The 12610-nt window shown below is 48.6% G+C and overlaps 1 protein-coding gene across 1 annotated transcript in view; it reads right to left on the minus strand.

The window, feature by feature from the left end:
- The window catches only part of LOC144170642 (uncharacterized), a 49783-nt gene extending 38024 nt beyond the window's left edge, over positions 1 to 11759 (minus strand). Inside the window, exon 1 of the mRNA XM_077700575.1 lies at positions 11676 to 11759. The gene's annotated coding sequence lies outside the window, so the exon portion shown is untranslated. The remainder of the gene's footprint in view (positions 1 to 11675) is intronic.
- Between the last annotated feature and the right edge of the window lie 851 nt (positions 11760 to 12610).

Consider the following 12610-nt stretch of genomic DNA (forward strand, 5'->3'; position numbering starts at 1 on the left):
GCGGGGGCAGAGGGTAGACCGAAGGGGAAACCAAAGTGCTCAAGGCCGTAGCAGGTTGACTGCTGGGGCGTTCAACGAACGGCGAGCGGTGGTTCACCAGCTGCACCGGCTGCGGCTTCGGCGAACGACGACCTCGTAGGGATACCAGACTGCGGTGACGTCACCGGCGGCATGAAAGGATTAGCAGGCTTCGGGGAAGCAGGCGGGGAAGCCGGGGGACGCGCGAGCTCCCCTCGCAGGTAGCGAACCTCCTCGCGCAGGGAAGCGACGATTGCAGCCTGCTGGGCAAGCCCAGCCACATTGTCCCGTCGCAGAAGCCGGTTCTCCTCGCGCAGCTCGGTGACTACATCGGCGAGAAAGGAAAGGCTGGTGCAGGCTTCAGAGAGGAGATTTCTGAGGGCAGCGACCTCTGCGCATAGGTCTGCAGAAGGGACGAAGCTTGCTCCGACAGGGGACGCCACTCGTTCGGCCGGGATGTTCGCTGGCTGACCGTCTTCGCTGGTTTGCTCACCGCGGTCGCTAGGCCTAGCGGGTGGCGCTGCAGCCACACAGAAATTACACACGAACGGCTTCTCACCGGAGATCAGACACTGCAGTTCCTCGTCCGGAAGAACAATGCACTTTCCGCGCGCACGGCGTTTACACGCAGAACATCGAAAAAACTCCTGCCTGCCGAAGAAAGCGAGGCAGCAGAGGAGGCACTTGTCTTTACTGGGCGCCATCATGCGGCCATAATAATAATAATAATAATAATAATAATAATAATAATAATAATAATAATATATTATTATTATTATTATTATTATTAATTTTTATGTTATTTCCCCTATCGGGCATCGGGTGATGGCTGAACCCCACCATTTGTCTATTCAACGTTTATTCTCTCTCTCTCTCTCTGTCTGTCTCTCTCTCTCTCTCTCTCTCTCTCTCTCTCTCTCTCTCTCTCTCTCTCTCTCCTTGTCGGGGTATGCCATAACGTGTCGGGAAGATTATGAAGGAAGAAGTGGCACGGTTATACAGTAACACACGCATAAATAATGAAAAGCAATGCATTCATCTGCATTTCCAAATACCACGCAGGAAGGGTTCAGTACGCGTAGGAGGCAGACAGGACAACATTACGGCCCAGGGTTAATCTTCTGGAGTAGTCGGCGCTCATACCTGGCGTCAACCTCTCCTTTTTTTGTCATGTAATTAAGAAAGACGAAATTCCTCTTATAGAGTGTGAATGAAAGTGGAGACAAAAGTGAAAAAAAGTATTGAGAGAAATAAAGGGATAACTCTTGCTGAGTTTTTGAGAATCTCGGTCACCGGCAATTTCTCTGGTGCATAATTCCATTCCTCGATTGCAGAAGGCGAAAATTCGCAGAAACTATCGAGTGGGAATTGTGGGATAGTGGGGGAGCATCTTCTTAGTTATTCGTCTCTGAACATATACCATGCCGTATCCAGCGACCCTGATTTTTTTTTATTTTGTTTGTTTGGCAGCTAGAAATGCCAACGATTAACGAGTAACAATGGTGGATTATCACGATTTATTACAAGAATTAGTGGAGTCATGTAAGCGGCTGAAAGCTACGGGAGTTGAAAGGGGGTCATGGTGTACGGGTGGTTGGGACAAGAAGTAATGCTCTTTCATGGCGTATTAAACTCCGAAAAACTCATCATGGCGACTGCTCTGTATGCGGGGCGAGTGAAATAACCCGTGAAAACAGGGCCAATGCCATTCCTTGATGCTTGATGTGGCCCTGAGGGAGGTACCCTGTCGCCACATGCACTGAAGGTTTCAGTTCATCTGCCTTATTTGACGATATAATGAGGGCAGAAATCGATGAGTCTGGCAATAATAAAAAAGGGAAAGTGACTTTAAATACCTGCAGTTTGTGCCTACAAATAAATCGTTTTTACTCAATTAAACTGAAATGCAACGAGAGATCGCAGCCGTTTTGTTGAGAAGGTACTTTTGACACCTTTCGAGACCTTTTGGTCCCTCAGTGCACAAAAACACACGCAAATACACCACACCCACATGGCAGTCAGAAGCGTACAAACGAGCGCTCCTCGGCCCAAAGCCAAGCATTGCTGAGTCATTGAGACGCATTCCCGACGACACACCCATAGCTCCGCCCACTGAGTCGCAAACCGCGGGTACAAACATAATGGACACTAGCGAGGACCCCCCGATACAGAATAGCGAAGAGGAGTCTCCCCGCCGAACCTCTTTGACACAAAAGCGCGACCTGGACAATCCCCCCAGCAAACGACAGTGCGCTGTCGTCGTTAATAACCAAGAACTCGAGTTGTCGGAGCTCAAGACCCAAATCAGTGTGATCACCGCTAAGCTATAGGCCGCCACGAAAGCGGCAGAGGAGTTGGAGAAGAAAACAGAGGCCCGTTTTATAGAGATTGAGCAGAAAGCTGAACAGTCAGCCTCTCAACTAGCCCTAATGATGGAAAAAATAGAGCAATCACTGAAAGCCATACAGCAATCACAACAGGACATCCAGAGACGCTTAGATGGCCTGGAGTCAACACCCTCCTCGGCACACCGTTTTACGTCACCCCGCTCGCATCCCTACGCCTCAGAGGCCACCCAGCGCCAGCGAACTCTACACACCAACAATGGGGACAACTAGACCGCAGGTGACCTCGAACATTCCCCCCCCCACAACCGTGTAATAACCCATCTGATGATATTCTAGTTTGGCATTGGAACTGTAGAGGACTTCGAACCAAAAGAGGACTGCTTCTCCAACACCTCAAAATGTTTCACCCAAGCCCGACGTAATTCTCCTACAGGAAACAATGACATCGGCACGTGTCGCTGGGTACCAAACATTTGATACCGGGGACATACGGGACAACACATGCAAGATAGCCACATTAGTAAACAAATCACTAACGGCCACCGAGGTGCACGCGCACGCCGGCGACAGCCTGCACACCGTAACAATTGAAATTGTACCGCAGCCTACGAAAAAACGGAGTAAGCCGCAGACAATTTTAATAACAAACCTGTACAGTCCGCCGCGGGCGTATGGAGCAAACTGCAATCGAATATTCGAAAATATTCCAAATAAGCGCGTTGCGCACCTTATCGGGGGTGACTTCAACGCTCCGCATGCGGCATGGGGGTACAGCCGCATCACTGCGAAGGGACGTAAACTCGACGCGCTTGTCAACAAACACGGGTACACTCTACTCAATGATATCAATCAACCTACCAGAGAAGGAAACTCGGCCAAAAAGGACACAACCCCTGACCTTACCCTGTTCAAAGGAGAGTACACATGCCAGTGGAGCAACTCCCACGAGTCACTTACAAGTGACTACAATATTATCGAAACTCTAGTCCAAGTAGCCAACCTCAAGCGCCGGAGAAAATAAGTCAATATTACAAACTGGCACAGCTTTCGCTCCCAGCAATATGAACAGTCACCAGTCAGTTTAGACGAATGGATAAACGAATTGAACGAGAGGCTTGTAAAATGTACCACCATAGTTCAGACAACAGAAGAGCACCCGGACATCGACCCTCATCTCTTTCATCTCTGGGAAGCCCGGAGGGGACTCGTGAAGAGATGGAAGAATAAGCACAACCGCAAGCTCAAAGCCAGAATAGCTAAACTATCTGTTGCAGCACAGCAATACGCTCAATCTCTCACACGAAACAACTGGCACTCACTGTGCGAACGTCTCAGTGGGACACTTGGCATGCGCAGCACTTGGGCTCTCCTACGGGCTCTCATACAACCTAATGAGACGAAGGCGGATCAACCAACGACGTCCTCCGTCTCTTGCATCAGCAGGGCGTACAGCCCGATGTGCTGCTCCAACAGCTCGCTGCCAAGTACCTACCTGCCGCAGACGCGCCAAGTTACAGTGACTACACTGGACTCCAGCCAGATGACCAAGAACTGGAAGCCGACATCACGGTAGCGGAAGTCCGAGCAGTGTTACAGCAGCTAAGGCGCAACACTACTCCGGGTCCCGACAAAATCACTTACAAATTACTCCGCAACCTAACGGACAAGGACTGCGAAACACTAACGGAGTATATCAACAGCGCCTGGCAGACAGGGCCACTCCCCCAAGCCTGGAAAACAGCGAAAGAAGTCCTCATCCCAAAGCCTGGGAAGAAGCTCAGCTTAGACAATCTCCGACCAAGATCCCTCACGTCTTGCCTCGGCAAACTGATGGAGAAGATAGTACTAGACCGGCTCCACAGACATCTAGAATGCACGAAAGCCTTCCCTCACACACTAATTGGTTATCGGAAATCTATATCTACACAAGACTGTCTCCTGCAGCTCAAAGAGGACATCCTGGATGACCCTAGCTCAGCGCAGATGCGGGCAATACTGGCATTAGACCTATTTAAAGTTTTTGATAATGTCACACATGACCTCATCCTACAGAATCTAGAAAGCACGAATTGTGGCCAGAAAATGTACAATTACATTAGAGATTTTCTTCGAGACCGCAGCATAACGCTCACCCTTGGACCTTATGAATTGAGCATCCAACAACCCCCAAACAGAGGCACACCGCAGGGCTCCATCTTGTCTCCAACGCTTTTCAATCTTGCAATGAAGGATCTGCCCAAAATGCTCGCCCACATACGTGGCGTTAAACATGCCATTTATGCGGACGACATGACAATATGGACCAAGGAAGGATCCCCGGCTGAAATAGAGCAGGCGCTACAAGAAGCTGCTGATGCAACCGCAAGATACGCGACCCGGGGCAGCCTCTCTTGCTCACCTGAGAAATCCGAATTCTTGGTGGTCACGAAGCACACGGCGCATCAGAAACAAGAAGAACTGCACATCACCATAGAAGGCAGACCAATTCCCCAACGCTCTCACATCAGGGTTCTGGGTCTCACAATCCAGAGCAACTGGCGAAAGCAACTATGACCATACGGAAGTTGCTAGATCAAGGGACACAGGTGATACATATGCTACGCCGCATAGCCAATCGGCACAAGGGAATGCGAGAGGCCGACCTTGTGCGACTCAGCGCAGCGCTCATCGACTCCCGTATATTGTATCACCTCCCATATCAAAATCCCTCGAAGACGGAGCTCGAACGCATAAATGTAGTTCGAAGGAAGGCCTTAAAGCAAGCACTAGGAGTGCCGCAATATACATCGACGCAAGCGCTCCAGGCCACCGGAGTCACCAACACACTGGAGGAGCTCCTAAGTGCGCAGCGCCTAGGACAGTTCCACCGACTCCATAGCACCGACCAAGGCAGGGCCATCCTGCAGGGTCTTGGCTACTCTGCGGACCCACCATCATCCGCATCGCAGGAAAAAAGATGCCTCTCCCTTGAACACCGAGCACGCAACACCATCGCTCCCCTGCCCAAGAACATGGACCCCGACCGGCATGCTGAACGGCGCCACATCAGGACCAACGTCCTCTCGAAAACGCTGCAGCGCCTCGGCCCCGTCAAGCACGTTTACTACGTTGACGCACATCCTGGGGAAGATGAGGGAGGCATCACGGCTGTCGTCGGACCCCTCAACTACGAACTAGTCACGCTTGAACCAGATGTACATGATATAGACGACCTAGAAACTCGATCTATTGCACGAGCCATATACGCCGCTACCATCCATATAGTTCGTCCGCAAACACCCATCACCATCGTCACCGATTCGCAAGCCGCCTGCAGACAGTTGATCAGAAATGATCTGCACCACCGCACAGCCCGCCTCATCAAAGACGCGCTCGACTACAAGCCGTACACGTTCCACATTATTTGGACTCCTGGGCACGAGGGTTTGGCAGGAAATGAGCGGGCACATACGCTCGCCCGAGCAATTATTTACCGGGCACCTGACCAGCTCTCATCAACTTTAAGCGGTACACAGCCGTCCTTAAGTGATGCACAGCCGTCTTTTAGCCCGCGCGAATACCTCGAGTCTTTTCTCGCGCAGCGCAAGGTACATCCCTCCCCCCGTCGTACACTCACAAGGCGGCAGTCCGTCTTCCTCCGACAGATTCAGACAAGCACATTACCCACTGAACATCTCACACATCGCTTTCGAAATTTACCCGGCACCCCTACTTGCTCGTTCTGCGGAGGTTACCCAAACATATTCCACACAATATGGGCCTGTGATCGACATCCAAAGTTGACCCCCATCCTGAATCCAACTCTAGCATCCTGGGAGGCAAGTCTGGCTGACCCCAGCGCTGCGACACAGCTCCTGCTGACGTCCAGAGCGGAGGAAGCCATGGCCACGGCTTCCCAAGACGGCGCCCTGGACTAAGGGTGCTCAGGAAAATAAAGTTTACTTCCTTCCTTCCTTTTGGTACTTTTGAGACCTTTTGGTACATTTGAGACTGTGGGCCTGCATTAATGTTCAACACTAGTCAACTGCTCCAAAAAAACGTGTTAGCAGAAAACAGCCCAAATAATGTCGAACGTATTCTGCAGAAATTATGAAAATCCATCTCTCTGCTTATTCTACTCCGTCGGTTCGTATTCTTGTCTCTGGACGTGCCCAGCAAAGCCATGCCAATGCAATGCGCATGAGCTCGCACCAGCGGAAGCACAAGAAAAGGGATGAAAGGAGGAATAATTGTTTTCCATAATCTAACTGCAGCTCGGATACTGCGCCAGCTGGAGGTATTAACCAGGCATTAACCATACACCTACCGTATAAGTGCCCTCCGAGATTGAGAGAGAGAGAGAGAGAGAGAGAGAGAGAGAGAGAGAGAGAGAGAGAGAGAGAGATGAAACGTTTATTTGAAATGAACGGTCTTGATGGAACTAGGGTATGTTCCTTCCTTCCAGACCCCTGCTTCCTCTGCCCCAGTCTTCTGAACTTCTGAACCCCAGGGTCAGAGCTGGCCAGAGCTGCCTCCTTTAGCTCATATAACTGGGTGTAGGGCCATATAATACGATAACCCCAGGATGCATGGAACAGGGTGGATATTTCAAAGCACTTATTACATGCGTTTGAGAATTTCTCGGGGAACATCTTGGATAGTCTGAGGATGTTGGGATAGGTGTTCGTCTGCATTTGTCTGAGAGATTGATGCTCTGCCGCTGTTAGGCTTTTATCTGGTGGAGGAAAGAGAGCTCTGGCTTTTCTTTGAATGTTCAGTCGCTCACCGAAGGTATTGGGGGAGAGGGGTGAGTAAGCTAGGACCACTGGCTGAGCGATTAGAAAGTTCTCGCGCAGCTTGGTCTGCTCTCTCATTACCCCCGAGCTCCTCATGTCCTGGCGTCCAAATGTTGTTTTGCTACTTAGTGATATTTAGAGGTAAACTATTTGTGAGCCTTTTGTGGATTCGGCCATTTATAATGTTTTGCACGGCTTTTTTAGAGTCCGCAATTACTTGGAGGCTTTCTCCTTGGAATTCTCCATACCTTACGGCCCTGAGAAGGACGCCAGTTTTGGCCTCCTCTGTGCTGGTGTTCGTTAATGTGAGGCAGTACCTGATTACTCCTTCTTGCTACGAAATTGAAGGGCGCATCGGTAGTGCGGCCCGAGACAAATTTGCATATAGTTCCTCCAACACTCTCAGGCAATCATGTGGTTAAACTTCCCCGCAAAGCACTCAGAGTGCCCAATGTTTTGCCGTTAAAGAGACCCTGCAACACTTTTTGAGCTGTTTTTGGAATCTTAAATGCTTGCAGAACGTACGCACCCAACACACCCATACTTAGATTAGGGGGTCGCGAAGTACCTCAGCCAAAAATCACTGCTTGTATACCATCAGATAACTTGTACACTTGCTCAAAAAATGGTTCTCTCTTTCCCGGTCTTAGCGTTCTTCGACGGGTCGAATTACGTCACTAAGGCCATGTAGCGGCTGTCGGTCGGTCTTCCTTCAGTTGCAGCAACAAACGCTTTTCCATAGCAACTTAAAAAAAAAGCAACAAAAACAAAGCAGAAATGGAACGCGTATCTGGTGCTGGCAATAACTATAGCTTTCGCAGGGGTTCCAGACGCGAAGGATAGAATGAAAGCGCTAATCGAAAGTGTTGCAGGGTCATGAATTGCGAATTGCGAAGTTTGCGCTAACTGGACATACAGAGAAAGGATGACAAACGATGCGCAACTCACAACTGCTCTGCATCCTCGTTCGCGGAAATTTTATAGTTGGCTGCTTGGATTGGACAATACAGGGCATTGAGGCGAAGCTGGACCACAGGATTGCCTTAGAGTGGGGTATACGTAGTGGTAGAATTATATATACTTCGCAGATACTGAGTGCGTACGGCATTCCACTGGTGACTATCGAAGCCGCGGGTTCTGTTGCTTGTCATTGAGGCCCTATTTATGCAGAAAAAATACAAGCATGCCAGTGTGGACAAGGTTTTGGCGCACGCTGAAAGACACAGGCATCGATCGGCCACCTTCCAGTATACCGCACCTCTCATATATCCCCTGTGTAGCTTCAGAAACACATTGAGAACAATAGTTCGCCAGTAATTCGGAACTGTGTTATTTTCTCGCCGAAGCATTGCCTATTATAGGTATGTGGGCAGTTTTCACCAAATACCTAAAGAAGGTGAAGAGCAAAACAACAGACAAAAAAAAAGAAACAAGCATGACAGACAAGGCGACTTGTTTGCTTGTTTCTTTTCTCATTTTTGTGTTTTTGCGGTTATGTTTTTATATATTACACTCTCTACTATGGTTGGCCTAATATTTTTTTAACTGGCTATCGGATGCGTGCATGATCGTAACTGAAATGAATGCGACCAATAGCGGCAATATTCATCATTGTTGGGTTGAACGCGCCGACGCTTCACAGGCGCGCCGTAGTGGAGGGATTCGGATTAATTTTGACCATCTGGGGATCTTTAACGCGCACCGAAATCTCAAACACACGGGCATAATAGCGGCAATATTGCTCCGTGGCACATCACCCAAACACACAAGCAGTGCCCAGACTTTGATGAACGCTGATAAAGAATGAAAAATCTTTCGAACGAGTTCCTAAATTCTTTGGCTCCCATGCAGCTTGATGTTTGGTTGGGGTATTTCGTGGTAACCTAGTCTATGGACTGGGTGTGCTTATTGACCAGGTTCTAAAAGCATTTAGGTTGCTGAAAAGGTCGAAAAATAGGTTTTCGGGGGTCCCGTAAGCCTTAAACCGGAAGTTTACTTTAAAGATGAAACCACTCTCTTTTTCGTCAGCGGACGAATACTTCATAGCAGATAACTCCGGAAATGTTCGACGGCTATGAAGATCAACTTTCAGTATCGAAGCGCCGAAGCAACCCGCATCGGAAATGATGTGGGCTATCGCATTAGGCCCCGGATTCATTTTGATCATCTGTAGTTCCTTAACTCTTTCGTTACCACGCCTATTCAAATCGATCACCGGTGATCGATGATTTATATTGCCTATTTCGACATGTTGTAGTCGTTTCTGGTACACCTAATACAGCCAGTGATTAGTCTAGGCATTGCCCGTTTAGAAACAGGTTAAATTTTCCCGCTACGGCGATATTGAGTTTTTTGGCGGCGTTTTTTGCGAGCTGAGGTGCGCGTGTTTTTGACGAAGGGGGCGTGGCTGCTTCACTTGAGAAAAAAGGATGCAGGTCGTGGTTAGGCTGCATTACCATAATATTTTTTTTGTCAAAAGGCTCCTGGCAAGTCAAATACCAAATAACGGGGTCAGCTTTGTAATCCGACAGCGTTGAGAGGTGATAATTACTTGAAATTGGCCTCAGCTATTCACTAATGATCTTTGGTTCGTACAAAGGGCAGCTTTATTCTCCCAAAGCTTATTTCTGATGGTCCCCCGCATGTCTAGCAAGTGTGCATGACATTGTCAACCAGTTTCCAGCAGTTTCGGTTTCGTTTTCGCATTGCGAAATTCATATTTGGCGCTACTACGCAGTTACCCAACTACAAGATCATTTGCCATGGCGCCTCCGTTGCCCGCTACTGCTCCTCAAAACAAGCATGCCGCTCGCGCTTCCACTTTATCTACGCCTTGCTTCTGCGATAAGAGCTCCCGCTGAAAGTCAAACGATAACACCAAGTCGTCGGGTATCAGTTCGGACGAGGAGAACGCTTCCAATTGGCCTTGAACACCGCCAGCTGTTCACCGGCCAGTTTCGGTTTCATACGAGGGTATTTCCGCAAGTCTAGTGTCGCTTCTTAGTAGTACTGTTTATTCTGACAAAGTCTCCAACAGCCTTGTATTTGTTTCTTTTCGAAATTGTTAGGTGGCGCTGCAATGTAGTAGGCTCGTAGTGCTGAACTCGCTTCACAGCCCGACGGCGGCTTGGTGAAAGCTTGCTGGGCATGATTCTAGCGCATCGTACCTTATTCCTGCAAGCAGGGCTACCATAGTGAGTCAGAACATTATAATAAAACGCAAATGAAAGTTCTGACTGATGAGCGATCATCAGAACGTCAACAAGCATCCACCAAAGAGTTTGGTTCTCAACTCCAAGCGGATTTTTTCACATCGCTTGCTTGCCTTCAATATTGTGCCCGTCATAATCATTGACAAGGTGTTTTTACATCACGTGGAGGCTAATTTGGGCCTTTAATAATGTCAAACCACCAGATTTCTTCTAGAGAACTATCCAAAATAGCAAAACTTGAAATAGAGGTTGGGCTTCACCACATGGCATGGGCACCACGTGGGCTAACATTTTCTTTTATATCTGACAAATTGTACTGCGCAACTCATTTTTTTTTTCTAGGACGGGTTCTTGAAATGTCTACCTACAAAATGTATATTCTAAATTTTTTCTACTACACGTGGTTTATTATACACAACTTACTTTTTTCTTTTTTCTTCGACGCGCGGACAAAAATTTCGAATTTGATAATTTTTTTAGGAATCATTATTTAGGAAAACATTAATAAAACTGGTGTCGTTGGAAAGCACGTGGAATAATCTGCATTGTATGTCACTGCAATGTGTGCCTAACCGATATGTATAGCACAAAAAAATGTTTTGTTAGACCCTTCAAAATTGGTCAATTTCCCGCGGTAACGAAAGAGTTAACGTACACGCGCGTGATTTCTATCCGCTTTGCCTGCACGCATACCATTGTCGAAAGTTGGTTACAAATCAGCGAGTTTGCGCACAACCACCGGACGCCCTCACCACAATTGGTTGACGCCAGTGCAGTCGTTTTCTTAGAACCGGCAGCGACATATCATCATCATCATCACCATCATCATACTACTGGACCGAAGCAACCGCCTTTGCCTGCATTTTTTCTCTTGTGACGTCATTGCACCCTTAATTTTGCCGCAGCCCGGAATTAAAACAGAAGAAGTTGGTGCCTGCGACGCTTTTAAATCAAGCAGATTTCAGTTGTGCGGCCTGCCGGGAGTCAAGTTCGTATTGAAATTAGCGGGAGTTTCGTCATGATCACAATGAACACCGCTTCACTTTCGAAATTAAAACAATTCTGTCCCATTTTTATCACAAAACAATTCAGCTGAAACTAGCTTAGGGAAACCGCTTCTCTTTTGCGTTTATAGCGAGAGTTTTGAGGTAAGTCGTCACCCAACACAGAATTCTCTACACCTGTTTTTTCCAGTCGGGCCTACGCAGGCCCTGTTCGTGAGTCCTAGCAGGAAAATTCGTCGTAAAAAGCTGGAGCATCGAACATAAATCTGGAAAGAAGCTCTGGTTCGGGAAAGAAGAGTAAGCCTGTTCCAAGCTTACCTGCGCAGTGTCAAGAAAAACGTCAGCGACTGCTGACAGCCAGACGCCTAGCTGGGTGGCAGTCACGTCTAAGTGCCCGCAGGAGTCTTCTGCCCATGGGATGCTGTATCTTATATATCCTGGCAGAGTACCAACCGAGTGCGTGCACCGTGGAACCCGCAAGTGCCGAAACGTATATGCTGCCTGCCACCACGCACATTACGAGAGGCGGGGGCCCATCCCGTTAAAGCCACTTATTAGGAACACCTCTGTCGGCGGCCGTAATGAGGCGTGAACGGAGCCCGTTTCACTATAGGCGGACACCACGCGCGGGCTGCACACGCTTCGCGTGGTCCCCGACGCGCATGGGCGCGCCATTCGAGGCACATTCCGGTAATTGCTGAAGCATTTGTCTTCGAGGATGCACCACGAATACCGAAAACAGCGGTGTGCAGCAGGGCTGAGATTCGATTTCCTGAGAGATGAATCCTGCAAGGTACACCCGGTGTCTCAGTGTGGCCCAGAAACAATTCTGGGATTAGAACGTGAGCGAACAAATGCTGTCGCTTGCCTTTAAATGGCGGAGAGGTGCATGGTTTTCGTTAGAGTGCTTCAAAGTTCGCGGCGCGTTCCCAAGGCCGGTAATTCCAGCTATAGCTCCTGGATCAGACCCATTACGTGTCCAGCAGGTTACGACATTGAAGCGGGATCGTCATTACATTCGCCATCATCATCATCTGTAAGTCCACTTTGGTACAGTGTGCTAGAAGTGAAGCTGTGTCGTGCAGGGGAGAAATCAATGGAGAGCGCGGGCCCCTTTCGTGATGAAAAAATTCTATGGAGCGCAGGCGTTCCACAGAGAACTCCTGTTGCAGCCAGCACCCCTTAAAGCTTTTAGATCAAACTGAACAGTTATTTGACAAACTTTATAAAACTGGATACCGTAAAATGAATAA

The sequence above is a fragment of the Haemaphysalis longicornis genome, unplaced genomic scaffold (genome assembly GCF_048455015.1).
Source record: "Haemaphysalis longicornis isolate Haplotype H1 unplaced genomic scaffold, Haemaphysalis longicornis Haplotype H1 scaffold_1, whole genome shotgun sequence".
Classification (NCBI taxonomy): domain Eukaryota; kingdom Metazoa; phylum Arthropoda; class Arachnida; order Ixodida; family Ixodidae; genus Haemaphysalis; species Haemaphysalis longicornis.